The 24323-nt window shown below is 46.5% G+C and overlaps 5 non-coding genes and 39 pseudogenes across 5 annotated transcripts; 31 read left to right on the top strand and 13 right to left on the bottom strand.

The window, feature by feature from the left end:
• The first annotated feature begins 147 nt into the window (after positions 1–147).
• LOC148240611 (5S ribosomal RNA) lies at positions 148–266 on the top strand (annotated as a pseudogene).
• Positions 267–827: 561 nt separating this feature from the next.
• On the top strand, positions 828–946 carry LOC148240612 (5S ribosomal RNA; annotated as a pseudogene).
• Positions 947–1151: 205 nt separating this feature from the next.
• On the top strand, positions 1152–1270 carry LOC148240613 (5S ribosomal RNA; annotated as a pseudogene).
• Positions 1271–2262: 992 nt separating this feature from the next.
• LOC148240614 (5S ribosomal RNA) lies at positions 2263–2381 on the top strand (annotated as a pseudogene).
• Positions 2382–2590: 209 nt separating this feature from the next.
• Positions 2591–2709, top strand: LOC148240615 (5S ribosomal RNA; annotated as a pseudogene).
• A 563-nt stretch (positions 2710–3272) lies between these two features.
• Positions 3273–3391, top strand: LOC148240616 (5S ribosomal RNA). Its single transcript, XR_015815807.1, has one exon. It is a non-coding gene; the product is annotated as a 5S ribosomal RNA (ribosomal RNA).
• A 209-nt stretch (positions 3392–3600) lies between these two features.
• LOC148240617 (5S ribosomal RNA) lies at positions 3601–3719 on the top strand (annotated as a pseudogene).
• Positions 3720–4265: 546 nt separating this feature from the next.
• LOC148240618 (5S ribosomal RNA) lies at positions 4266–4384 on the top strand (annotated as a pseudogene).
• Positions 4385–4593: 209 nt separating this feature from the next.
• Positions 4594–4712, top strand: LOC148240619 (5S ribosomal RNA; annotated as a pseudogene).
• A 563-nt stretch (positions 4713–5275) lies between these two features.
• Positions 5276–5394, top strand: LOC148240620 (5S ribosomal RNA). Its single transcript, XR_015815857.1, has one exon. It is a non-coding gene; the product is annotated as a 5S ribosomal RNA (ribosomal RNA).
• An 890-nt stretch (positions 5395–6284) lies between these two features.
• LOC148240621 (5S ribosomal RNA) lies at positions 6285–6403 on the top strand (annotated as a pseudogene).
• A 205-nt stretch (positions 6404–6608) lies between these two features.
• LOC148240622 (5S ribosomal RNA) lies at positions 6609–6727 on the top strand (annotated as a pseudogene).
• Positions 6728–7284: 557 nt separating this feature from the next.
• LOC148240623 (5S ribosomal RNA) lies at positions 7285–7403 on the top strand (annotated as a pseudogene).
• A 564-nt stretch (positions 7404–7967) lies between these two features.
• Positions 7968–8087, top strand: LOC148240624 (5S ribosomal RNA; annotated as a pseudogene).
• A 203-nt stretch (positions 8088–8290) lies between these two features.
• Positions 8291–8409, top strand: LOC148240625 (5S ribosomal RNA; annotated as a pseudogene).
• A 209-nt stretch (positions 8410–8618) lies between these two features.
• On the top strand, positions 8619–8736 carry LOC148240626 (5S ribosomal RNA; annotated as a pseudogene).
• A 563-nt stretch (positions 8737–9299) lies between these two features.
• LOC148240627 (5S ribosomal RNA) lies at positions 9300–9418 on the top strand (annotated as a pseudogene).
• Positions 9419–9980: 562 nt separating this feature from the next.
• On the top strand, positions 9981–10099 carry LOC148240628 (5S ribosomal RNA). The gene has a single exon (XR_015815560.1). It is a non-coding gene; the product is annotated as a 5S ribosomal RNA (ribosomal RNA).
• A 559-nt stretch (positions 10100–10658) lies between these two features.
• Positions 10659–10776, top strand: LOC148240629 (5S ribosomal RNA; annotated as a pseudogene).
• A 558-nt stretch (positions 10777–11334) lies between these two features.
• LOC148240630 (5S ribosomal RNA) lies at positions 11335–11453 on the top strand (annotated as a pseudogene).
• A 203-nt stretch (positions 11454–11656) lies between these two features.
• LOC148240631 (5S ribosomal RNA) lies at positions 11657–11775 on the top strand (annotated as a pseudogene).
• A 562-nt stretch (positions 11776–12337) lies between these two features.
• On the top strand, positions 12338–12456 carry LOC148240632 (5S ribosomal RNA; annotated as a pseudogene).
• A 205-nt stretch (positions 12457–12661) lies between these two features.
• LOC148240633 (5S ribosomal RNA) lies at positions 12662–12787 on the top strand (annotated as a pseudogene).
• Positions 12788–12911: 124 nt separating this feature from the next.
• Positions 12912–13031, bottom strand: LOC148240634 (5S ribosomal RNA; annotated as a pseudogene).
• A 998-nt stretch (positions 13032–14029) lies between these two features.
• LOC148240635 (5S ribosomal RNA) lies at positions 14030–14148 on the bottom strand. The gene has a single exon (XR_015815859.1). It is a non-coding gene; the product is annotated as a 5S ribosomal RNA (ribosomal RNA).
• Positions 14149–14353: 205 nt separating this feature from the next.
• Positions 14354–14472, bottom strand: LOC148240636 (5S ribosomal RNA; annotated as a pseudogene).
• Positions 14473–14677: 205 nt separating this feature from the next.
• LOC148240637 (5S ribosomal RNA) lies at positions 14678–14796 on the bottom strand (annotated as a pseudogene).
• A 995-nt stretch (positions 14797–15791) lies between these two features.
• Positions 15792–15910, bottom strand: LOC148240638 (5S ribosomal RNA; annotated as a pseudogene).
• A 204-nt stretch (positions 15911–16114) lies between these two features.
• On the bottom strand, positions 16115–16233 carry LOC148240639 (5S ribosomal RNA; annotated as a pseudogene).
• Positions 16234–16797: 564 nt separating this feature from the next.
• Positions 16798–16916, bottom strand: LOC148240640 (5S ribosomal RNA; annotated as a pseudogene).
• An 877-nt stretch (positions 16917–17793) lies between these two features.
• Positions 17794–17912, bottom strand: LOC148240641 (5S ribosomal RNA; annotated as a pseudogene).
• A 560-nt stretch (positions 17913–18472) lies between these two features.
• On the bottom strand, positions 18473–18591 carry LOC148240642 (5S ribosomal RNA; annotated as a pseudogene).
• Positions 18592–19150: 559 nt separating this feature from the next.
• LOC148240643 (5S ribosomal RNA) lies at positions 19151–19269 on the bottom strand. Its single transcript, XR_015815133.1, has one exon. It is a non-coding gene; the product is annotated as a 5S ribosomal RNA (ribosomal RNA).
• A 205-nt stretch (positions 19270–19474) lies between these two features.
• Positions 19475–19593, bottom strand: LOC148240644 (5S ribosomal RNA; annotated as a pseudogene).
• A 209-nt stretch (positions 19594–19802) lies between these two features.
• Positions 19803–19921, bottom strand: LOC148240645 (5S ribosomal RNA; annotated as a pseudogene).
• A 204-nt stretch (positions 19922–20125) lies between these two features.
• Positions 20126–20244, bottom strand: LOC148240646 (5S ribosomal RNA; annotated as a pseudogene).
• Positions 20245–20670: 426 nt separating this feature from the next.
• Positions 20671–20789, top strand: LOC148240647 (5S ribosomal RNA; annotated as a pseudogene).
• A 206-nt stretch (positions 20790–20995) lies between these two features.
• LOC148240648 (5S ribosomal RNA) lies at positions 20996–21114 on the top strand (annotated as a pseudogene).
• Positions 21115–21320: 206 nt separating this feature from the next.
• On the top strand, positions 21321–21439 carry LOC148240649 (5S ribosomal RNA; annotated as a pseudogene).
• A 236-nt stretch (positions 21440–21675) lies between these two features.
• LOC148240650 (5S ribosomal RNA) lies at positions 21676–21793 on the top strand (annotated as a pseudogene).
• Positions 21794–21997: 204 nt separating this feature from the next.
• On the top strand, positions 21998–22116 carry LOC148240651 (5S ribosomal RNA; annotated as a pseudogene).
• Positions 22117–23033: 917 nt separating this feature from the next.
• Positions 23034–23152, top strand: LOC148240652 (5S ribosomal RNA; annotated as a pseudogene).
• Positions 23153–23355: 203 nt separating this feature from the next.
• LOC148240653 (5S ribosomal RNA) lies at positions 23356–23474 on the top strand (annotated as a pseudogene).
• A 560-nt stretch (positions 23475–24034) lies between these two features.
• On the top strand, positions 24035–24154 carry LOC148240654 (5S ribosomal RNA; annotated as a pseudogene).
• The last annotated feature ends 169 nt before the right edge of the window (positions 24155–24323 follow it).

Consider the following 24323-nt stretch of genomic DNA (forward strand, 5'->3'; position numbering starts at 1 on the left):
TATTCGCTAATGTGAGTCACGGCACCGTAGCATTTTACTTGATATTAGAACGAGCACGGGAGGTGCAGTGCGCACGCACAAGGAAACAAATGACGGGAAGGGGAAGAAAGGAGAAGGAGTTTATGTATTTGCAGCGTGGAATTAAAAGGGTGCGATCATACCAGCACTAATGCACCGGATCCCATCAGAACTCCGCAGTGAAGTGTGCTTGGGCGAGATTAGTACTCGGATGTGTGACCTCCTCGGAAGTCCTCGTGTCGCACCAATTTTTTTTCAAACGGGACGTTCGAGGTTACACGCGTCTGGAACTAGGGTCCGCTGGTTTATACGCAAATGTGAGTCAAGAAGTAGGGGCATTTTAATCGATATTAGAACGAGAACGAGAGGTGCAGTGTGAACGCACAAGGAAACAAAAGACGGGAGGGGGGATGGAGGGAGAAAAAGTGTATGTATTTGCAGCGCAGAATGAAACATGAGCAATCATACCAGCACCAATGCAACGGGTTCTATCAGAACTCCGCAAGTTAAGGGTGCTTGGGCGAGAGTAGTACTAGCATGGGTTACCTCCTGCGAAGTCCTTATATTTCACCCATTTTCTTAGGAAGTCCTCGTGTTGTACCCATTTTTTTGGAGATGATTCTTTCGACGTTACGCGCGACTTGAATTATGGTCCTCAGGTTTATTCGCAAATGTGAGTCACGGCGCTGTAGCATTTTACTTGATATTAGAACGAGAACGGGAGCTACAGTGCGCACGCACAAGGAAACAAATGACGGGAGGGGGACGAAAGGGGAATGAGTTTATGTATTTGCAGCGCAAAATTAAACAGGTGCAATCATTCCAGCACTAATGCACCGGATCCCATCAGAACTCCGCAGTTAAGTGTGCTTGGGCGAGAGTAGTACTCGGATGGGTGACCTCTTTGGAAGTCCTCGTGTCGCACCAATTTTTTTTCAGACGGGTCGTTCGACGTTACGCGCGACTAGAATTAGGGTCCGCTGGTTTATACGCAAATGTGAGTCAAGAAGCAGGGGCATTTTACTCGATATTAAAACGAGAATGAGAGGTGAAGTGTGAACGCACAAGGAAACAAATGACCGGAGGGTGAAGAAAGGAGAAGGAGTGTATGTATTTGCAGCGCGAAATTAAACAGGTGCGATCATACCATCACTAAAGCCCCGGATCCCATCAGAACTCTGCAGTTAAGTGTGCTTGGGCGAGAGTAGTACTCAGATGGGTGACCACTTGGGAAGCCCTCGTGTTGCACCTATTTTTTTCGGATGGGTTGTTCGACGTTACGCGCGAATGGAATTATAAACCGCTGGTTCATTTGCAAAGGTGAGTCACGGTGCCGGGGCATATTACTTGATATTAGAACGAGAAAGAGAGATGCAGAGTGCACGCACAAGGAAACAAATGACGGGAGGGGGGATGGGAGGAGAAAGAGTGTATGTATTTGCAGTGCAAAATGAAACATGAGGGATCATACCAGCACTAATACAAAGGATTCTATCAGAACTCCGCAGTTAAGGGTGCTTGGGCGAGAAAAGTACTCGGATGGGTGACCTCCTGCGAAGTCCTTATATTTCACCCATTTTCTTGGGAGGTCCTCTTGCACCCATCTTTTTGCAGATGATTCTTTCGACGTTACGCGCGACTTGATTTATGGTGACCTCCTGGGAAGTCCTCATGTTGCACCCATTTTTTTTCGGATGGGTCGCTCGACGTTACGCGCGAATGCAATTATAAACCGCTGGTTCATTCGCAAAGGTGAGTCACGATGCTAGGGCATTTTACTTGATATTAGAACGAGAAGGAGAGATACAGAGTGCACGCACAAGGAAACAAATGACGAGAGAGGGGATGGAGGGAGAAATAGTGTATGTATTTGCAGCGCAGAATGAAACATGAGCGATCAAACCAGTACCAATACAACGGATTCTATCAGAACTCTGCAAGTTAAGGGTGCTTGGGCGAGAGTAGCACTAGGATGGGTGACCTCATGCGAAGTCCTTATATTTCACCTATTTTCTTAGAAAGTCCTCATGTTGCACCCATTCTTTTGCAGATGATTCTTTCGACGTTTCGCGCGACTTGAATTATGGTCCTCAGGTTTATTCGCAAATGTGAGTCACGGCACCGTAGCATTTTACTTGATATTAGAACGAGCACGGGAGGTGCAGTGCGCACGCACAAGGAAACAAATGATGGGAGGGGGAAGAATGGAGAAGGAGTTTATGTATTTGCAGCACGAAATTAGACGGGTGCAATCATACAAGCACTAATGCACCGGATCCCATCAAAACTCTGCAGTTAAGTGTGCTTGGGCGAGAGTAGTACTCGGATAGGTGACCTCCTGGGAAGTTCTCGTGTTGCACCCATTTTCTTTTTTTCAGATGTGCCGTTCGACGTTACGCGCGACTTTAATTTTGGTCCGCAGATTTATTCGCAAATGTGAGTCATGGCGCCGTGGCATTTTACTTGATATTTAAACGAGAACGAGAGGTCCAGTGCGCACGCACAAGGAAACAAATGACGGGAGGGGGAAGAAAGGGGAAGGAGTTTATGTATTTGCAGCGCGAAATTAAATAGGTGCGATCATACCAGCATTAATGCACCGAATCCAATCAGAACTCTGCAGTTAAGTGTGCTTGGGCGAGAGTAGTACTCAGATGGTTGACCTCCTGGGAAGTCCTCGTGTTGCACTAAATTTTTTTTTCAGACGGGTCGTTCGACGATACGCACGACTGGAACTAGGGTCCGCTGGTTTATACGCAAATGTGAGTCAAGAAGTAGGGGCATTTTAATTAATATTAGAACGAGAAGGAGAGATGCAGAGTGCACGCACAAGGAAACAAATGACGGGAGGGGGGATGGAGGGAGAAAAAGTTTATGTATTTGCAGCGCAGAATGAAACATGAGCAATCATAACAGCCCCAATGCAACGGATTCTATCAGAACTCCGCAGGTTAAGGGTGCTTGGGCGAGATTAGCACTAGGATGGGTGACCTCCTGCGAAGTCCTTATATTTCACCAATTTTCTTAGGAAGTCCTCGTGTTGCACCAATTTTTTTGCAGATGATTCTTTCGACGATACGCGCGACTTGAATTATGGTCCTCAGGTTTATTCGCAAATGTGAGTCATGGCACCGTAGCATTTTACTTGATATTAGAATGAGCACGGGAGGTGCAGTGCGCACGCACAAGGAAACAAATGATGGGAGGGGGAAGAAAGGAGAAGGAGTTTATGTATTTGCAGCGCGGAATTAAACGGGTGCAATAATACCAGCACTAATGCACCGGATCCCATCAGAACTCCGCAGTTAAGTGTGTTTGGGCGAGAGTAGTACTCGGATGGGTGACCTCCTGGGAAGTTCTCGTGTTGCACCCATTTTCTTTTTTTCAGATGTGTCGTTCGATGTTACGTGCGACTTTAATTATTGTCCGCAGATTTATTCGCAAATATGAGTCACGGCGCCGTGGTATTTTACTTGATATTAGAACGAGAACGAGAGGTCCAGTGCGCACGCACAAGGAAACAAATGACGGGAGGGGGAACAAAGGAGAAGGAATTTATGTGTTTGTAGCGCGAAATTAAACAGATGCGATCATACTAGCACTAATGCACCGGATCCCATCAGAACTTCGCAGTTAAGTGTGCTTGGGCGAGAGTTGTACTCTGATGGGTGACCTCCTGGGAAGTCCTTGTGTCGCACTAATTTTTTTTTTCAGACGGGTCGTTCGACGTTACACGCGACTGGAACTAGGGTCCACTGGTTTATACGCAAATGTGAGTCAAGAAGATATTAGAACGAGAAGGAGAGATGCAGAGTGCACGCACAAGGAAACAAATGACGGGAGGGGGGATGGAGGGAGAAAAAGTGTATGTATTTGCAGCGCAGAATGAAACATGAGCAATCATACCAGCACCAATGCAACGGATTCTATCAGAACTCCGCAAGTTAAGGGTGCTTGGGTGAGAGTAGCACTAGGATGGGTGACCTCCGGCGAAGTCCTTATATTTCACCCATTTTCTTAGCAAGTCCTCGTGTTGCACCTATTTTTTTGCAGATGATTCTTTCGACGATACGTGCGACTTGAATTATGGTCCTCAGGTTTATTCGCAAATGTGAGTCACGGCACCGTAGCATTTTACTTGATATTAGAACGAGCACGGGAGGTGCAGTTCGCGCGCACAAGGAAACAAATGATGGGAGGGGGAAGAAAAGAGAAGGAGTTTATGTATTTGCAGCGCGGAATTAAACGGGTGCGATCATACCAGCACAAATGCACCGAATCCAATCAGAACTCTGCAGTTAAGTGTGCTTTGGCGAGAGTAGTACAATGATGGGTTACCTCCTAGGAAGTTCTCGTGTTGCACCCATTTTCTTTTTTTCAGATGTGCCGTTCGACGTTACGCGCGACTTTAATTATGGTTCGCAGATTTATTCGCAAATGTGAGTCACGGCGCCGTGGCATTTTACTTGATATTTAAACGAGAACGAGAGGTGCAGTGCGCACGCACAAGGAAACAAATGACGGGAGGGAGAAGAAAGGAGAAGGAGTTTATGTATTTGCAGCGCGAAATTAAACAGGTGCGATCATACTAGCACTAATGCACCGGATCCCATCAGAACTCCGCAGTTAAGTGTTCTTGGGCGAGAGTAGTACTCGGATGGGTGTCCTCCTGGGAAGTCCTCGTGTCGCACTAATTTTTTTTTTCAGACAGGTCGTTCGACGTTACGCGCGACTGGAACTAGGGTCCACTTGTTTATACGCAAATATGAGTCAAGAAGCAGGGGCATTTTAATTGATATTAGAACGAGAAGGAGAGATGCAGAGTGCACGCACAAGGAAACAAATGACGGGAGGGGGGATGGAGGGAGAAAAAGTGTATGTAATTGCAGCGCAGAATGAAACATGAGCAATCATACCAGCACCAATGCAACGGATTCTATCAGATCTCCGCAGGTTAAGGGTGCTTGGGCGAGATTAGCACTAGGATGGGTGACCTCCTGCGAAGTCCTTATATTTCACCAATTTTCTTAGGAAGTCCTCGTGTTGCACCCATTTTTTTGCAGATGATTCTTTCGACGATACGCGCGACTTGAATTATGGTCCTCAGGTTTATTCGCAAATGTGAGTCACGGCATCGTAGCATTTTACTTGATATTAGAACGAGCACGGGAGGTGTAGTGCGCACGCACAAGGAAACAAATGACGGGAGGGGGAAGAAAGGAGAAGGATTTTATGTATTTGCAGCGCGGAATTAAACAGGTGCGATCATACCAGCACTAATGCACCGGATCCCATCAGAACTCCGCAGTTAAGTGTGCTTGGGCGAGAGTAGTACTCGGATGGGTGACCTCTTGGGAAGTCCTCGTGTTGCACTAAATTTTTTTTTCAGACGGGTCGTTCGACGTTACGCGCGACTGGAACTATGGTCCGCTAGTTTATACGCAAATGTGAGTCAAGAAGCAGGGGCATTTTAATTGATATTAGAACGAGAAGGAGAGATGCAGAGTGCACGCATAAGGAAACAAATGACGGGAGGGGGGATGGAGGGAGAAAAAGTGTATGTATTTGCAGCGCAGAATGAAACATGAGCAATCATACCAGCACCAATGCAACGGATTCTATCAGGGGTCCGCAGGTTAAGGGTGCTTGGGCGAGAGTAGCACTAGGATGGGTGACCTCCTGGGAAGTCCTTTTGTCGCACTAATTCTTTTTTCAGACGGGTCGTTCGACGTTACGCGCGACTGGAACTAGGGTCTACTGGTTTATACGCAAATGTGAGTCAAGAAGAAGGGACATTTTAATCGATATTAGAACAAGAAAGAGAGATGCAGAGTGCACGCACAAGGAAACAAATGACGGGAGGGGGGATGGAGGGAGAAAAAGTGTATGTATTTGCAGCGCAGAATGAAACATGAGCAATCATACCAGCACCAATGCAACGGATTCTATCAGAACTCCGCAAGTTAAGGGTGCTTGGGCAAGAGTAGCACTAGGATGGGTGACCTCCTGCGAAGTCCTTATATTTCACCCATTTTTTGATGAAGTCCTCGTGTTACACCCATTTTTTTGCAAATGATTATTTCGACGATACGCGCGACTTGAATAATGGTCCTCAGGTTTATTCGCAAATGTGAGTCACGGCACCGTAACATTTTACTTGATATTAGAACGAGCACGGGAGGTGCAGTGCGCACGCACAAGGAAATAAATGACGGGAGAGGGAAGAAATGGGAAGGAGTTTATGTATTTGCAGTGCAGAATTCACCGGGTGCGATCATACCACCACTAATGCACCGGATCCCATCGGAACTCCGTAGTTAAGTGTGCTTGGGCGAGAGTGGTACTCGGATGGGTGACCTCCTGGGAAGTCCTCGTGTCGCAATAATTTTTTTTCAGACGGGTTGTTCGACGTTTCGCGCGACTGGAACTAGGGTCCGCTGGTTTAGACGCAAATGTGAGTCAAGAAGCAGGGGCATTTTAATCGATATTAGAACGAGAATGAGAGGTGCAGTGTGAACGCACAAGGAAACAATTGACGGGTGGGGGAAGAAAGGAGAAGGAGTGTATGTATTTGCAGCGTGAAATTAAACAGGTGCGATCATACCAGCACTAAAGCCCCGGATCCCATCAGAACTCTGCAGTTAAGTGTGCTTGGGTGAGAGTAGTACTCGGATGGGTTACCTCCTGCGAAGTCCTTATATTTCACCCATTTTCTCGGGAGGTCCTCGTGTTGCACCCATCTTTTTGCAGATGATTCTTTCGACGTTACGCGCGACATGATTTATGGTCTGCAGGTTTATTCGCAAATGTGAGTCAGGCGCCGTGGCATTTTACTTGATATTAGAACGAGTACGGGAGGTGCAGTGCGCACGCACAAGGAAACAAATGATAGGAGGAGGAAGAAAAGAGAAGGAGTGTATGTATTTGAAGCGCAAAATTAAACAAGTGGCATCATAACAGCACTAATGAACTGGATCCCATCAGAACTCTGCAGTTAAGTGTGCTTGGTCGAGAGTAGTACTCGGATGGATGACCTCTTGGGAAGTCCTCATATCACAACAATTTTTTTTCAGATGGTTCGTTCGACGTTACGCGCAACTGGAACTATATTCCGCTGGTTTATACACAAATGTGAGTCAAGAATCAGGGGCATTTTAATCGATATTAGAACGAGAAGGAGAGGTGCAGTGTGAACGCACAAGGAAACAAATGATGGGAGGGGGAGAGGGAAGAAGAAGTGTATGTATATTCAGCACGAAATTAAACAGGTGCGGTCACACCAGCACAAATGCACCGGATCCCATCAAAACTCCGCAGTTAAGTGTGCTTTGGCGAAAGTAGTACAATGATGGGTTACCTCCTGGGAAGTTCTCGTGTTGCACCCATTTTCTTTTTTTCAGATGTGCCGTTCGACGTTTTGCGCGACTTTAATTATGGTCCGCAGATTTATTTGCAAATGTGAGTCACGGCGCCGTGGCTTTTTACTTGATATTTGAACGAGAACGAGAGGTGCAGTGCGCACGCACAAGGAAACAAATGACGGGAGGGGGGATGGAAGGAGAAAGAGTGTATGTATTTGCAGTGCAGAATGAAACATGAGGGATCATACCAGCACTAATGCAACGGATTCTATCAGAACTCCGCAGTTAAGGGTGCTTGGGCGAGAAAAGTACTCAAATGGGTGACCTCCTGCGAAGTCCTTATATTTCGCCCATTTTCTTGGGAGGTCCTCGTGTTACACCCATCTTTTTGCAGATGATTCTTTCGACGTTACGCGCGACTTGATTTATGGTCCGCAGATTTATTCGCAAATGTGAGTCACGGCACCGTGATATTTTACTTGATATTAGAACGAGTACGGGAGGTGCAGTGCGCACGCACAAGGAAACAAATGACGGGATGAGGAAGAAACGAGAATGAGTGTATGTATTTGAAGCCCAAAATTAAACAAGTGGCATCATACCAGCACTACTGTACTGGATCCCATCAGAACTCTGCAGTTAAGTGTGCTTGGACGAGAGTAGTACTCGGATGGGTGACCTCTTGGGAAGTCCTCGTAACGCAACAAATTTTTTTTAGATGGGTCGTTCGACGTTAGGCGCGACTGGAACTATTGTCCGCTGGTTTATACGCAAATGTGAGTCAAGAATCAAAGGCATTTTAATCGATATTAGAACGAGAAGGAGAGGTGCAGTGTGAACGCACAAGGAAACAAATGATGGGAGGGGGGGAGGGAAGAAAGAGTGTATGTATTTTCAGCACGAAATTAAACAAGTGCGGTCACACCAGCACAAATGCACCGGATCCCATCAGAACTCCGCAGTTAAGTGTGCTTTGGCGAAAGTAGTACAATGATAGGTTACCTCCTGGGAAGTTCTCGTGTTGCACCCATTTTCTTTTTTTCAGATGTGCCGTTCGACGTTACGCGCGACTTAAATTATGGTCCGCAGGTTTATTCGCAAATGTGAGTCACTGCACTGTGGTATTTTACTTGATATTTGAACGAGAACGAGAGGTGCAGTGCACACGCACATGGAAACAAATGACGGGAGGGGGAAGAAAGGAGAAGGAGTTTATGTATTTGCAGCGCGAAATTAAACAGGTGCGATCATACCAGCACTAATGCACCGGATCCCATAAGAACTCCGCAGTTAAGTGTGCTTGGGCGAGAGTTGTACTCGGATGGGTGACCTCCTGGAAGTCCTTGTGTCGCACTAATTTTTTTTTTCAGACGGGTCGTTCGATGTTACGCGCGACTGGAACTTGGGTCCCCTGGTTTATACGCAAATGCGAGTCAAGAAGCAGGGGCATTTTAATCGATATTAGAACGAGAAGGAGAGATGCAGAGTGCACGCACAAGGAAACAAATGACGGGAGGGGGGATGGAGGGAGAAAAAGTGTATGTATTTGCAGCGCAGAATGAAACATGAGCAATCATACCAGCACCAATGCAATGGATTCTATCAGAACTCCGCAAGTTAAGGGTGCTTGGGCGAGTGTAGCACTAGGATGGGTGACCTCCTGCGAAGTCCTTATATTTCACCCATTTTCTTAGGAAGTTCTCGTGTTGCACCCATTTTTTTGCAGATGATTCTTTCGACGATACGCGCGACTTGAATTATGGTCCTCAGGTTTATTCGCAAATGTGAGTCACGGCACCGTAGCATTTTACTTGATATTAGAACGAGCACGGGAGGTGCAGTGCGCACGCACAAGGAAACAAATGACGGGAGGGTGAAGAAAGGAGAAGGAGTTTATGTTTTTGCAGCGCAGAATTAAAAGGGTGCGATCATACCAGCACTAAAGCACCGGATCCCATCAGAACTTCGCAGTTAAGTGCGCTTGGGCGAGAGTAGTACTCGGATGGGTGACATCCTGGGAAGTCCTCGTGTCGCACTAATTTTTTTTTCAGACGGGTCGTTCGACGTTACGCACGACTGGAACTAGGGTCCACTGGTTTATACGCAAATATGAGTCAAGAAGCAGGGGCATTTTAATCGATATTAGAACGAGAAGGAGAGATGCAGAGTGCACGGAAAAGGATACAAATGACGGGAGGGGGGATGGAGGGAAAAAAAGTGTATGTATTTGCAACGCAGAATGAAACATGAGCAATCATACCAGCACCAATGCAACGGATTCTATCAGAACTCCGCAAGTTAAGGGTTCTTGGGCGAGAGTAGCTCTAGGATGGGTGACCTCCTGCGAAGTCCTTATATTTCACCCATTTTCTTAGGAAGTCCTCGTGTTGCACCCATTTTTTTGCAAATGATTCTTTCGACAATACGCGCGACTTGAATTATGGTCCTCAAGTTTATTCGCAAATGTGAGTCACGGAACCGTAGCATTTTACTTGATATTAGAACGAGCACGGGAGGTGCAGTGCGCACGCACAAGGAAACAAATGACGGGAGGGGGAAGAAAGGAGAAGGAGTTTATGTTTTTGCAGCGCAGAATTAAAAGGGTGCGATCATACCAGCACTAATGCACCGGATCCCATCAGAACTTCGCAGTTAAGTGCGCTTGGGCGAGAGTAGTACTCGGATGGGTGACCTCTTGGGAAGTCCTCGTGTCGCACCAATTTTTTTTCAGACGGGTCGTTCGACGTTACGCGCGACTGGAACTGGGGTCCGCTGGTTTATACACAAATGTGAGTCAAGAAGCAGGGGCATTTTAATCGATATTAGAACGAGAAGGAGAGGTGCAGTGTGAACGCACAAGGAAACAATTGATGGGAGGGGGAGGGAAGGAGATGGAGTGTATGTATTTTCAGCACGAAATGAAACAAGTGCGATCATACCAGCACTAATGTAGCGGATTCTATCAAAACTCCGTAGGTAAGGGTGCTTCGACGAGAGTAGTACTAGCATTGGTTACCTCCTGCGAAGTCCTTATATTTCACTCATTTTCTTGTGAAGTCCTCGTGTTGCACCCATTTTTTTGCAGATGATTCTTTCGACATTACGCGCGACTTGAATTATTGTCCTCAGGTTTATTCACAAATGTGAGTCACGGCACCGTAGTATTTTACTTGATATTAGGACGAGCACGGGAGGTGCAGTGCGCACGCACAAGGAAACAAATGACGGGAGGGGGAAGAAAGGAGAAGGAGTTTATCTATTTACAGTGCGAAATTAAACGGGTGCGATCATACCAGCACTATTGCCTGGATCCCATCAGAACTCCGCAGTTAAGTGTGCTTGGGCGAGAGTAGTACTCGGATGGGTGACCTCCTGGAAAGTCCTTGTGTTGCACCAATTTTTTTTCAGACGGGTTGTTCGACATTACGCGCGACTGGAACTATGGTCCGCTGGTTTATACGCAAATGAGGGTCAAGAATCAGGGGTATTTTAATCGATATTAGAACGAGAAGTAGAGGTGCAATGTGAACGCACAAGGAAAGAAATGATGGGAGGGGGAGAGGGAAGAAGGAGTGTATGTACTTTCAGCATGAAATTAAACAGGTGCAGTCATACCAGCACTAATGCATCAGATTCTATCAGAACTCCGTAGGTAAGGGTGCTTGGGCGAGAGTAGTACTAGCATGGGTTACCTCCTGTGAAGTCCTTATATTTCACCCATTTTCTTGTGAAGTCCTCGTGTTGCACCCATTTTTTTGCAGATAATTCTTTCGACGTTACGCGCGACTTGAATTATGGTCCTCAGGTCTATTCGCTAATGTGAGTCACGGCACCGTAGTATTTTACTTGATATTAGAACGAGCACGGGAGGTGCAGTGCACACGCACAAGGAAACAAATGACGGGAGGGGGAAGAAAGGAGAAGCAGTTTATGTATTTGCAGCGCGAAATTAAACGGGTGCGATCATACCAGCACTAATGCACTGGATCCCATTAGAACTTTGCAGTTAAGTGTGCTTGGGCGAGAGTAGTACTCGGATGGGTGACCTCCTGGGAAGTCCTTGTGTTGCACCAATTTTTTTCAGACGGGTCGTTCGAAGTTACGCGCGACTGCAACTATGGTCCGCTGGTTTTTACGCAAATGTGAGTCAAGAATCAAGGGTATTTTAATCAATATTATAAGGAGAAGGAGAGGTGCAATGTGAACGCACAAGGAAACAAATGATGGGAGGGGGGGAGGGAAGAAGGAGTGTATGTATTTTCAGCACGAAATTAAATAGGTGCGGTCACACCAGCACAAATGCACCGAATCCCATCAGAACTCCGCAGTTAAGTGTGCTTTGGCGAAAGTAGTACAATGATGGGTTACCTCCTGGGAAGTTCTCGTGTTGCACCCATTTTATTTTTTTCAGATGTGCCGTTCGACGTTACGCGCGACTTTAATTATGGTTCGCAGGTTTATTCGCAAATGTGAGTCACGGCGCCGTGGCATTTTACTTGATATTTGAACGAGAACGAGAGGTGCAGTGCGCACGCACAAGGAAACAAATGACGGGAGGGGGAAGAAAGGAGAAGGAGTGTATGTATTTGCAGCGTGAAATGAAACAGGTGCGATCATACCAGCACAAATGCAACGGATTCTATCAGAACTCCGTAGGTAAGGGTGCTTGGGCGAGAGTAGTACTAGCATGGCTTACCTCCTGCGAAGTCCTTATATTTCACCCATTTTCTTGTGAAGTCCTCGTGTTGCACCCATTTTTTTGCAGATTATTCTTTCAATGTTACGCGCGACTTGAATTATGGTTCTCAGGTTTATTCGCAAATGTGAGTCACGGTGCTGTAGCATTTTCTTGATATTAGAACGAGAACGGGAGGTGCAGTGCGCACGCACAAGGAAACAAATGACGGGAGGGGGAAGAAAGGAGAAGGAGTTTATGTATTTGCAGCGCGGAATTAAACGGGTGCGATCATACCAGCACTAATGCACCGGATCCCATCAGAACTCCGCAGTTAAGTGTGTTTGGGAGAGAGTAGTACTCGGATGGGTGACCTCCTGGGAAGTCCTCGTGTCGCACCAATTTTCTTTCAGACGGGTCATTCGACGTTACGCGCGTCTGGAACTAGGGTTCGCTAGTTTATACGCAAATGTGAGTCAAGAAGCAGGGGCATTTTAATCGATATTAAAACGAGAATGAGAGGTGAAGTGTGAACGCACAAGGAAACAAATGACGGGAGGGGGAAGAAAGGAGAAGGAGTGTATGTATTTACAGCGCAAAATTAAACAGGTGCGATCTTACCAGCACTAAAGCTCCGGATCCCATCAGAACTCCGCAGTTAAGTTCTAAGTTCGCTTGGGCGAGGGTAGTACTCGGATGGGTGACCACCTGGGAAGCCCTCGTGTTGCACCTATTTTTTTTCGGATGGGTTTTTCGACGTTACGCGCGAATGGAATTATAATCTGCTGGTTCATTTGCAAAGGTGAGTCACGGTGTCGGGGCATATTACTTGATATTAGAACGAGAAAGAGAGATGCAGAGTGCACGCACAAGGACTTCCCAAGAGGTCACCCATCCGAGTACTACTCTCGCTCAAGCACACTTAACTGCGGAGTTCTGATGGGATCAGGTGCATTAGTGCTGGTATGATCGCACCCGTTTAATTTCGCGCTGCAAATACATAAACTCCTTCTCCTTTCTTCCCCCTCCCGTCATTTATTTCCTTGTGCGTGCGCATTGCACCTCCCGTGCTCGTTCTAATATCAAGCAAAATGGTACGGTGCCGTGACTCACATTTGCGAATAAACATGAGGACCATAATTCAAGTCGCGCGTAACGTCGAAAGAATTATCTGCAAAAAAATGGGTGCAACACGAGGACTTTCTAAGAAAATAGGTGAAATATAAGGACTTCGCATGAGGTCACCCATCCTAGTGCTACTCTCGCCCAAGCACCCTTAACTTGCAGATTTTTGATAGAATCCGTTGCATTGGTGCTCGTTTTATCGCTCATGTTTCATTCTGCGCTGCAAATACATACACTATTTCTCCCTCCATCCCTTCTCCCGTCATTTGTTTCCTTGTGCGTGCACTCTGCATCTCTCCTTCTCGTTCTAATATCAAGTAAAATGCCCTAGCATCGTGACTCACCTTTGCGAATGATCCAGCGGTTTATAATTGCATTCGCGCATAACGTCGAGCGACCCATCCGAAAAAAAATGGGTGCAACATGAGGACTTCCCAGGAGGTCACCATAAATCAAGTCGCGCGTAACGTCGAAAGAATCATCTGCAAAAAGATGGGTGCAACACGAGGACCTCCCAAGAAAATGGGTGAAATATAAGGACTTCGCAGGAGGTCACCCATCCGAGTACTTTTCTCGCCCAAGCACCCCTTAACTGCGGAGTTCTGATAGAATCCGTCGCATTAGTGCTGGTATGATCCCTCATGTTTCATTCTGCACTGCAAATACATACACTCTTTCTCCTCCCATCCCCCATCCCGTCATTTGTTTCCTTGTGCGTGCACTCTGCATCTCTCTTTCTCATTCTAATATCAAGTAAAATGACCCGGCACCGTGACTCACCTTTGCAAATGAACCAGCGGTTTATAATTCCATTCGCGCGTAACGTCGAACAACCCATCCGAAAAAAAAATAGGTGCAACACGAGGGCTTCCCAAGTGGTCACCCATCCGAGTACTACCCTCGCCCAAGCACACTTAACTGCGGAGTTCTGATGGGATCCGGAGTTTTGGTGCTGGTATGATCGCACCTGTTTAATTTCGCGCTGCAAATACATACACTCCTTCTCCTTTCTTCCCCCTGCGGTCATTTGTTTCCTTGTGCGTTCACACTTTAGCTCTCATTCTCATTCTAATATCGATTAAAATGCCCCTGATTCTTGACTCACATTTGTGTATAAACCAGTGGACCCTAGTTCCAGACGCGCGTAACGTCAAACGACCCGTCTGAAAAAAAATTGGTGCGACACGAGGACTTCCCAGGAGGTCATCCATCTGAGTACTAATCTCACCCAAGCACACTTAACTGCAGAGTTCTGATGGGATCTGGGGCTTTAGTGCTGGTATGATCGCACCTGTTTAGTTTCGCGCTACAAATACATAAACTTCTTTTCTTTTCTTCCCCCTCCCGTCATTTGTTTCCTTGTGCGTTCACACTTCACCTCTCATTCTCGTTCTAATATCGATTAAAATGCCCCTGCTTCTTGACTCACATTTGCGTATAAACCAGCGGACCCTAGTTCCATTCGCGCGTAACTTCGAACGACCCGTCTGAAAAAAAATTGGTGCGACACGAGGACTTCCCAGGAGGTCACCCATCCGAGTACTACACTCACCCAAGCACACTTAACTGCGGAGTTTTGATGGGATCCGGTGCATTAGTGCTGGTATGATCGCACCCGTTTAATTCTGCGCTGCAAATACATAAACTCCTTCTCCTTTCTTCCCCCTCCCGTCATTTGTTTCCTTGTGCGTGCGCACTGCACCTCCCGTGCTCGTTCTAATATCAAGTAAAATGCTACGGTGCCGTGACTCACATTTGCGAATAAATATGAGGACCATAATTCAAGTCGCGCGTAACGTCGAAAGAATCATCTGCAAAAAAATTGGTGCAACACGAGGACTTTCTAATAAAATAGGTGAAATATAAGGACTTCGCATGAGGTCACCTATCCTAGTGCTACTCTCGCCCAAACACCCTTAACTTGCAGAGTTCTGATAGAATCCGTTGCATTGGTGCTCGTTTTATCGCTCATGTTTCATTCTGCGCTGCAAATACATACACTATTTCTCCCTCCATCCCCTCTCCCGTCATTTGTTTCCTTGCGCGTGCACTCTGCATCTCTCCTTCTCGTTCTAATATCAAGTAAAATGCCCTAGCATCGTGACTCACCTTTGCGAATGAACCAGCGGTTTATAATTGCATTCGCGCGTAACGTCGAGCGACCCATCCGAAAAAAAATGGGTGCAACATGAGGACTTCCCAGGAGGTCACCATAAATCAAGTCGTGCGTAACGTCGAAAGAATCATCTGTAAAAAGATGGGTGCAACACGAGGACCTCCCAAGAAAATGGGTGAAATATAAGGACTTCGCAGGAGGTCACCCATCCGAGTACTTTTCTCGCCCAAGCACCCTTAACTGCGGAGTTCTGATAGAATCCTTTGCATTAGTGCTGGTATGATCCCTCATGTTTCATTTTGCACTGCAAATACATACACTCTTTCTCCTCTCATCCCCCCTCCCGTCATTTGTTTCCTTGTGCGTGCACTCTGCATCTCTCTTTCTCGTTCTAATATCAAGTAATATGCCCCGGCACCGTGACTCACCTTTGTAAATGAACTAGCGGTTTATAATTCCATTCGCGCGTAACGTCGAACAACCCATCAGGAAAAAATTAGTGCAACACGAGGGCTTCCCAAGTGGTCACCCATCAGAGTACTACTCTCGCCCAAGCACACTTAACTGCGGAGTTTTGATGGGATCCAGAGCTTTAGTGATGGTATGATCGCACCTGTTTAATTTCGCGCTGCAAATACATACACTCCTTCTCCTTTCTTCCCCTCCGATCATTTGTTTCCTTGTGCGTTCACACTTCACCTCTCATTCTCGTTCTAGTATCGATTAAAATGCCCCTGCTTCTTGACTCACATTTGCGTATAAACCAGCGGACCCTAATTCCAGTCGCGCGTAATGTCGAACGACCCGTCTGAAAAAAAATTGGTGCGACACGAGGACTTCCAAACAGGTCACCCATCCAAGTACTACTCTCGCCCAAGCACACTTAACTGCGGAGTTCTGATGGGATCCGGTGCATTAGTGCTGGAATGATTGCACCTGTTTAATTTCGCGCTGCAAATACATAAACTCATTCCCCTTTCGTCCCCCTCCCGTCATTTGTTTCCTTGTGCGTGCGCACTGTAGCTCCCGTTCTCGTTCTAATATCAAGTAAAATGCTACAACGCCGTGACTCACATTTGCGAATAAACCTGAGGACCATAATTCAAGTCGCGCGTAACGTCGAAAGAATCATCTGCAAAAAAATGGGTACAACACGTGGACTTCCTAAGAAAATGGGTGAAATATAAGGACTTCGCAGGAGGTCACCCATCCTAGTGCTACTCTCGCCCAAGCACCCTTAACTTGCGGAGTTCTGATAGAATCCGTTGCATTGGTGCTGGTATGATTGCTCATGTTTCATTCTGCGATGCAAATACATACACTTTTTCTCCCTCCATCCCCCTCCCGTCATTTGTTTCCTTGTGCGTGCGCACTGCACCTCTCGTTCTCGTTCAAATATCAAGTAAAATGCCACGGCGCCGTGACTCACATTTGCGAAAAAACCTGCGGACCATTATTAAAGTCGCGCGTAACATCGAATGGCACATCTGAAAAAAATAAAATGGGTGCAACACGAGAACTTCCCAGGAGGTAACCCATCATTGTACTACTTTCGCCAATGCGCACTTGACTGCGGAGTTCTGATGGGATCCGGTGCATTTGTGCTGGTGTGACCGTACCTGTTTAATTTCGTGCTGAAAATACATACACTCCTTCTTCCCTCCCCCCTCCCATCATTTGTGTCCTTGTGCGTTCACACTGCACCTCTCCTTCTCGTTCTAATATCGATTAAAATGCCCCTGATTCTTGACTCACATTTGCCTATAAACAAGCGGACCATAGTTCCAGTCGCGCGTAACGTCGAACGACCCATCTAAAAAAAAATTGTTACAATACGAGGACTTCCCAAGAGGTCACCCATCCGAGTACTATTCTCTCCCAAGCACACTTACCTGCTGAGTTCTGATGGGATCCAGTGCATTAGTGTTGGTATGATACCACTAGTTTAATTTTGCGCTTCAACTACATACACTCCTTCTCTTTTCTTCCTCATCCCGTCATTTGTTTCCTTGTGCGTGCGCACTGCACCTCCCGTACTCGTTCTAATATCAAGTAAAATGCCACGGCGCCGTGACTCACATTTGCGAATAAACCTGGTAACAATAAATCAAGTCGCGCGTAACGTAGAAAGAATCATCTGTAAAAAGACGGGTGCAACACGAGGACCTCCCAAGAAAATGGGTGAAAAGACTTCGCAGGAGGTCACCCATTCGAGTACTTTTCTCGCCCAATCACCCTTAACTGCGGAGTTCTGATAGAATCCGTTGCATTAGTGCTGGTATGATCCCTCATGTTTCATTCTGCACTGCAAATACATACACTCTTTCTCCTTCCATCCCCCCTCCCGTCATTTGTTTCCTTGTGCGTGCACTCTGCATCTCTCTTTCTCGTTTTAATATCAAGTAATATGACCTGGCACCGTGACTCACCTTTGCAAATGAACTAGCAGTTTATAATTCCATTAGCGCGTAACGTCGAACAACCCATCCGAAAAAAAATAGGTGCAACACGAGGGCTTCCCAAGTGATCACCCATCCGAGAACTACCCTCGCCCAAGCACACTTAACTGCGGAGTTCTGATGGGATCCAGTGCATTAATGCTGGTATGATGCCACTTGTTTAATTTTGCGCTTCAAATACATACACTTCTTCTCTTTTCTTCCTCATCCCGTCATTTGTTTCCTTGTGCGTGCGCACTGCACCTCCCGTACTCGTTCTAATATCAAGTAAAATGCCACGGCGCCGTGACTCACATTTGCGAATAAACCTGCTAACAATAAATCAAGTCGCGCGTAACGTCGAAAGAATAATCTGCAAAAAGACGGGTGCAACACGAGGACCTCCCAAGAAAATGGGTGAAATATAAGGACTTCGCAGGAGGTCACCCATCCGAGTACTTTTCTCGCCCAATCACCCTTAATTGCGGAGTTCTGATAGAATCCGTTGCATTAGTGCTGGTATGATCCCTCATGTTTCATTCTGCACTGCAAATACATACACTCTTTCTCCTTCCATCCCCCCTCCCGTCATTTGTTTCCTTGTGCGTGCACTCTGCATCTCTCTTTCTCGTTCTAATATCAAGTAATATGACCCGGCACCATGACTCACCTTTGCGTATAAACCAGCGGACCCTAGTTCCAGTCGCGCGTAACGTCGAACGACCCGTCTAAAAAAAAATTGGTGCGACACGAGGACTTCCCAGGAGGTCACCCATCCGAGTACTACTCTCGCCCAAGCACACTTAACTACAGAGTTCTGATGGGGTCCGGTGCATTAGTACTGGTATGATCGCACCGATTTAATTCCGCGCTGCAAATACATAAACTCCTTCTCCTTTCTTCCCCCTCCCGTCATTTATTTCCTTATGCGTGCGCACTGCACCTCCCGTACTCGTTCTAATATCAAGTAAAATGCCACGGCGCCGTGACTCACATTTGCGAATAAACTTGTGGACCATAAATCAAGTCGCGCGTAACGTCGAAAGAATCATCTGCAAAAAGATGGGTGCAACACGAGGACCTCCAAGAAAATGGGTGAAATATAAGGACTTCGCAGGAGGTCACCCATCCGAGTACTTTTCTCGCCCAAGCACCCTTAAATGCGGAGTTTTGATAGAATCCGTTGCATTAGTACTGGTATGATCCCTCATGTTTCATTCTGCACTACAAATACATACACTCTTTCTCCTCCCATCCCCCTTCCCGTCATTTGTTTCCTTGTGCGTGCACTCTGCATCTCTCTTTCTCGTTCTAATATCAAGTAATATGCCCCGGCACCGTGACTCACCTTTGCAAATGAACCAGCGGTTTATAATTCCATTCGCGCGTAACGTTGAACAACCCATTCGAAAAAAAATAGGTGCAACACGAGGGCTTCCCAAGTGGTCACCCATCCGAGTACTACGCTCGCCCAAGCACACTTAACTGCGGAGTTCTGATGGGATCCGGAGCTTTAGTGCTGGTATGATCACACTTGTTTAATTTCGCGCTACAAATACATACACTCCTTCTCCTTTCTTCCCCCTCCCGTCATTTGTTTCCTTGTGCGTTCACACTTCACCTCTCATTCTCGTTCTAATATCGATTAAAATGCCCCTGCTTCTTGACTCACATTCGCGTATAAACCAGCGGACCCTAGTTCCAGACGCGCGTAACGTCGAAAGACCCGTCTGAAAAATAATTGGTGCGACACGAGGACTTCCCAGGAGGTCACCCATCCGAGTACTAATCTCGCCCAAGCACACTTCACTGCAGAGTTCTGATGGGATCCAGTGCATTAGTGCTGGTATGATCGCACGTGTTTAATTTGGCGCTGCAAATACATAAACTCATTCCTCTTTCTTCCCCCACCCGTCATTTGTTTCCTTGTGCGTGCGCACTGTACCTCCCGGTCTCGTTCTAATATCAAGTAAAATGCCACGGTGCCGTGACTCACATTTGCGAATAAACCTGAGGACCATAATTCAAGTTGCACGTAACGTCGAACGACACATCTGAAAAAAAGAAAATGGGTGCAACACGAGAATTTCTCAGGAGGTAACCCATCATTGTACTACTTTCACCAAAGCACACTTAACTGCGGAGTTCTAATGGGATCCGATGCATTTGTTCTAGTGTGACCGCACCTGTTTAATTTCGTGCTGAGAATACATACACTCCTTCTTCCCTCTCCCCCTCCCATCATTTGTTTCCTTGTGCGTTCACACTGCACCTCTCCTTCTCGTTCTAATATCGATTAAAATACCCCTTATTCTTGACTCACATTTGCATATAAACCAGTGGACCATAGTTCAAGTCGCGCGTAATGTCGAACGACCCGTCTGAAAAAAAATTGGTGCAACACAAGGACTTCCCAGGAGGTCACTCATCCGAGTACTACTCTCGCCCAAGCACACTTAACTGCGGAGTTCTGATGGGATCCAGTGCATTAGTGCTGGTATGATCGCACCCGTTTAATTTTGTGCTGCAAATACATAAACTCCTTCTCCTTTCTTCCCCCTCTCGTCATTTGTTTCCTTGTGCGTGCGCACTGCACCTCCCGTGCTCGTTCTAATATCAAGTAAAATACTACGGTGTCGTGACTCACATTTGCGAATAGACCTGAGGACCATAATTCAAGTCGCGCATAACGTCGAAAGAATCATCTGCAAAAAAATGGGTGCAACACGAGAACTTCACAAGAATGTGCCGTTCGACGTTACGCGCGACTTTAATTATGGTCCGCAGATTTATTCGCAAATGTGAGTCACGGCGCCGTGGCATTTTACTTGATATTTGAACAAGAACGAGAGGTGCAGTGCGCACGCACAAGGAAACAAATGATGGGAGGGGGAAGAAAGGGGAATGAGTTTATGTATTTGCAGCGCAAAATTAAACAGTTGCGATCATACCAGCACTAATGCACCTGATCCCATCAGAACTCCGCAGTTAAGTGTGCTTGGGCGATATTTGTACTCGGATGGGTGACCTCTTGTGAAGTCCTCGTGTCGCACTAATTTTTTTTTCAGACGGGTCGTTAGACGTTACGCGCGTCTGGAACTAGGGTCCGTTGGTTTATACGCAAATGTGAGTCATGAAGCAAGGGCATTTAAATCGATATTAGAACGAGAATGAGAGGTGAAGTGTGAACGCACAAGGAAAGAAATGACGGGAGGGGGAAGAAAGGAGAAGGAGTGTATGTATTTGCAGCGCGAAATTAAATAGGTGCGATCATACCAGCATTAAAGCTCCGGATCCCATCAGAACTATGCAGTTAAGTGTGCTTAGGCGAGAGTAGTACTCGGATGGGTGACCACTTGGGAAGCCCTCGTGTTGCAACTATTTTTTTTTGGATGGGTTGTTCGACGTTACGCGCCAATGGAATTATAAACCGTTGGTTCATTTGCAAAGGTGAGTCACGGTGCCGGGGCATATTACTTGATATTAGAACAAGAAAGAGAGATACAGAGTGCACGCACAAGGAAACAAATAACGGGAGGAGGGATGGAAGGAGAAAGAGTGTATGTATTTGCAGTGCAGAATTAAACATGAGGGATCATACCAGCACTAATGCAACGGATTCTATCAGAACTCCGCAGTTAAGGGTGCTTGGGAGAGAAAAGTACTCGGATGGGTGACCTCCTGCGAAGTCCTTCTATTTCACCCATTTTCATGGAAGGTCCTTGTGTTGCACCCATCTTTTTGCAGATGATTCTTTCGATGTTACACGCGACTTGAATTATGGTCCGCAGATTTATTCGCAAATGTGAGTCACGGCACCGTGGTATTTTACTTGATATTAGAACGAGTACGGAAGGTGCAGTGCGCACGCACAAGGAAATAAATGACGGGATGAGGAAAAAAAGAGAATGAGTGTATATATTTGAAGCGCAAAATTAAACAAGTGGCATCATACCAGCACTACTGCACTGGATCCCATCAGAACTCTGCAGTTAAGTATCCTTGGGCGAGAATAGTACTCCGATGGGTGACCTCTTGGGAAGTCCTCGTATTGCAACAATTTTTTTTCAGATGGGTCGTTCGACGTTACGCGCGACTGGAACTATGGTCCGCTGGTTTATACGCAAATGTGAGTCAAGAATCAGGGGCATTTTAATCGATATTAGAACGAGAAGGAGAGGTGCAGTGTGAACGCACAAGGAAACAAATGATGGGAGGGGGGGAGGGAAGAAGGAGTGTATGTATTTTCAGCACAAAATTAAACAGGTGCGGTCACACCAGCACAAATGCACCGGATCCCATCAGAACTCCGTAGTTAAGTGTGTTTCGGCGAAAGTAGTACAATGATGGGTTACCTCCTGGGAAGGTCTCGTGTTGCACCCATTTTCTTTTCTTCAGATGTGCCGTTCGACGTTACGCGCGACTTTAATTATGGTTCGCAGATTTATTCGCAAATGTGAGTCACGGCGCCGTGGCATTTTATTTGATATTTGAACGAGAACGAGAGGTGCAGTGCGCACGCACAAGGAAAAAAACACAGGAGGGGGAAGAAAGGAGAAGGAGTTTATGTATTTGCAGCGCGAAATGAAACAGGTGCGATCATACCAGCACTAATGCAACGGATTTTATCAGAACTCCGTAGGTAAGGGTGCTTGGGCGAGAGTAGTACTAGCATGGGTTACCTCCTGGGAAGTCCTTATATTTCATCCATTTTCTTGTGAAGTCCTCGTGTTACACCCATTTTTTTTGCAGATGATTCTTTCGATGTTACGCGGGACTTGAATTATGGTCCTCAGGTTTATTCGCAAATGTGAGTCACGGCGCTGTTCTATTTTACTTGATATTAAAACGAGAACGGGAGGTTCAGTGCGCACGCACAAGGAAACAAATTACGGGAGGGGGAAGAAAGGAGAAGGAGTTTATGTATTTGCAGCGCGAAATGAAACAGGTGCGATCATACCAGCACTAATGCAACGGATTCTATCAGAACTCCGTAGGTAAGGGTGCTTGGGCGAGAGTATTACTAGCATGGGTTACCTCCTGGGAAGTCTTTATATTTCATCCATTTTCTTGTGAAGTCCTCGTGTTGCACCCATTTTTTTGCAGATGATTCTTTCGACGTAACGCGCGACTTGAATTATGGTCCTCAGGTTTATTCGCAAATGTGAGTCACGGTGCTGTAGCATTTTACTTGATATTAGAACGAGAACGGGAGGTGCAGTGCGCACGCACAAGGAAACAAATGACGGGAGGGCGAAGAAAGGGGAATGAGTTTATGTATTTGCAGCGCAAAATTAAACAGGTGCGATCATACCAGCACTAATGCACTAGATCCCATCAGAACTCCGCAGTGAAGTGTGCTTGGGCGAGATTAGTACTCGGATGGGTGACCCACTGGTAAGTCCTTGTGTCGCACCAATTTTTTTTCAGACGGGTCGTTCGACGTTACGCACGTTTGGAACTAGGGTCCGCTGGTTTATACGCAAATGTGAGTCAAGAAACAGGGGCATTTTAATCGATATTAGAACGAGAATGAGACGTGAAGTGTGAACGCACAAGGAAACAAATGACAGGAGGGAAGAAAGGAGAAGGAGTGTATGTATTTGCAGCGGAAAAGTAAACAGGTGCGATCATACCAGCACTAAAGCTCCGGATCCCATCAGAACTATGCAGTTAAGTGTGCTTGGGCGAGAGTAGTACTCGGATGGGTGACCACTTGGGAAGCCCTCGTGTTGCATCTATTTTTTTTCGGATGGGTTGTTAGACGTTACGCGCGAATAGAATTATAAACCGCTGGTTCATTTGCAAAGATGAGTCACGGTGCCGGGGCATATTACTTGATATTAAAACGAGAAAGAGAAATGCAGAGTGCACGCACAAGGAAACAAATGACGGGAGGGGGGATGGGAGGAGAAAGAGTGTATGTATTTGCAGTGCAGAATGAAACATGAGGGATCATACCAGCACTAATGCAACGGATTCTATCAGACCTCCGCAGTTAAGGGTGCTTGGGCGAGAAAAGTACTCGGATGGGTGACCTCCTGCGAAGTCCTTATATTTCACCCATTTTCTTGGGAGGTCTTCGTGTTGCACCCATCTTTTTGCAGATGATTCTTTCGACTTTACGCGCGACTTGATTTATGGTCCGCAGGTTTATTCGCAAATGTGAGTCACGGCGCCGTGGCATTTTACTTGATATTAGAACGAGTACGGGAGGTGCAGTGCGCACGCACAAGGAAACAAATGACGGGAGGAGGAAGAACAGAGAAGGAGTGTATGAATTTGAAGTGCAAAATTAAAGAAGTGGCATCATGCCAGCCCTAATGCACTGGATCCCATCAGAACTCTGCAGTTAAGTGTGCTTGGGCGAGAGTAGTACTCAGATGGGTGACCTCTTGGGAAGTCATCGTTTTGCAACAATTTTTTTTCAGATTGGTCGTTCGACGTTACGTGCGACTGGAACTATGGTCCGCTGGTTTATACGCAAATATGAGTCAAGAATCATGGGCATTTTAATCGATATTCGAACGAGAAGGAGAGGTGCAGTGTGAACGCACAAGGAAACAAATGATGGGAGGGGGGAGGGAAGA

This window comes from Carica papaya, chromosome 8, assembly GCF_054855325.1.
Source record: "Carica papaya isolate Zhongbai chromosome 8, ASM5485532v1, whole genome shotgun sequence".
Taxonomy (NCBI): domain Eukaryota; kingdom Viridiplantae; phylum Streptophyta; class Magnoliopsida; order Brassicales; family Caricaceae; genus Carica; species Carica papaya.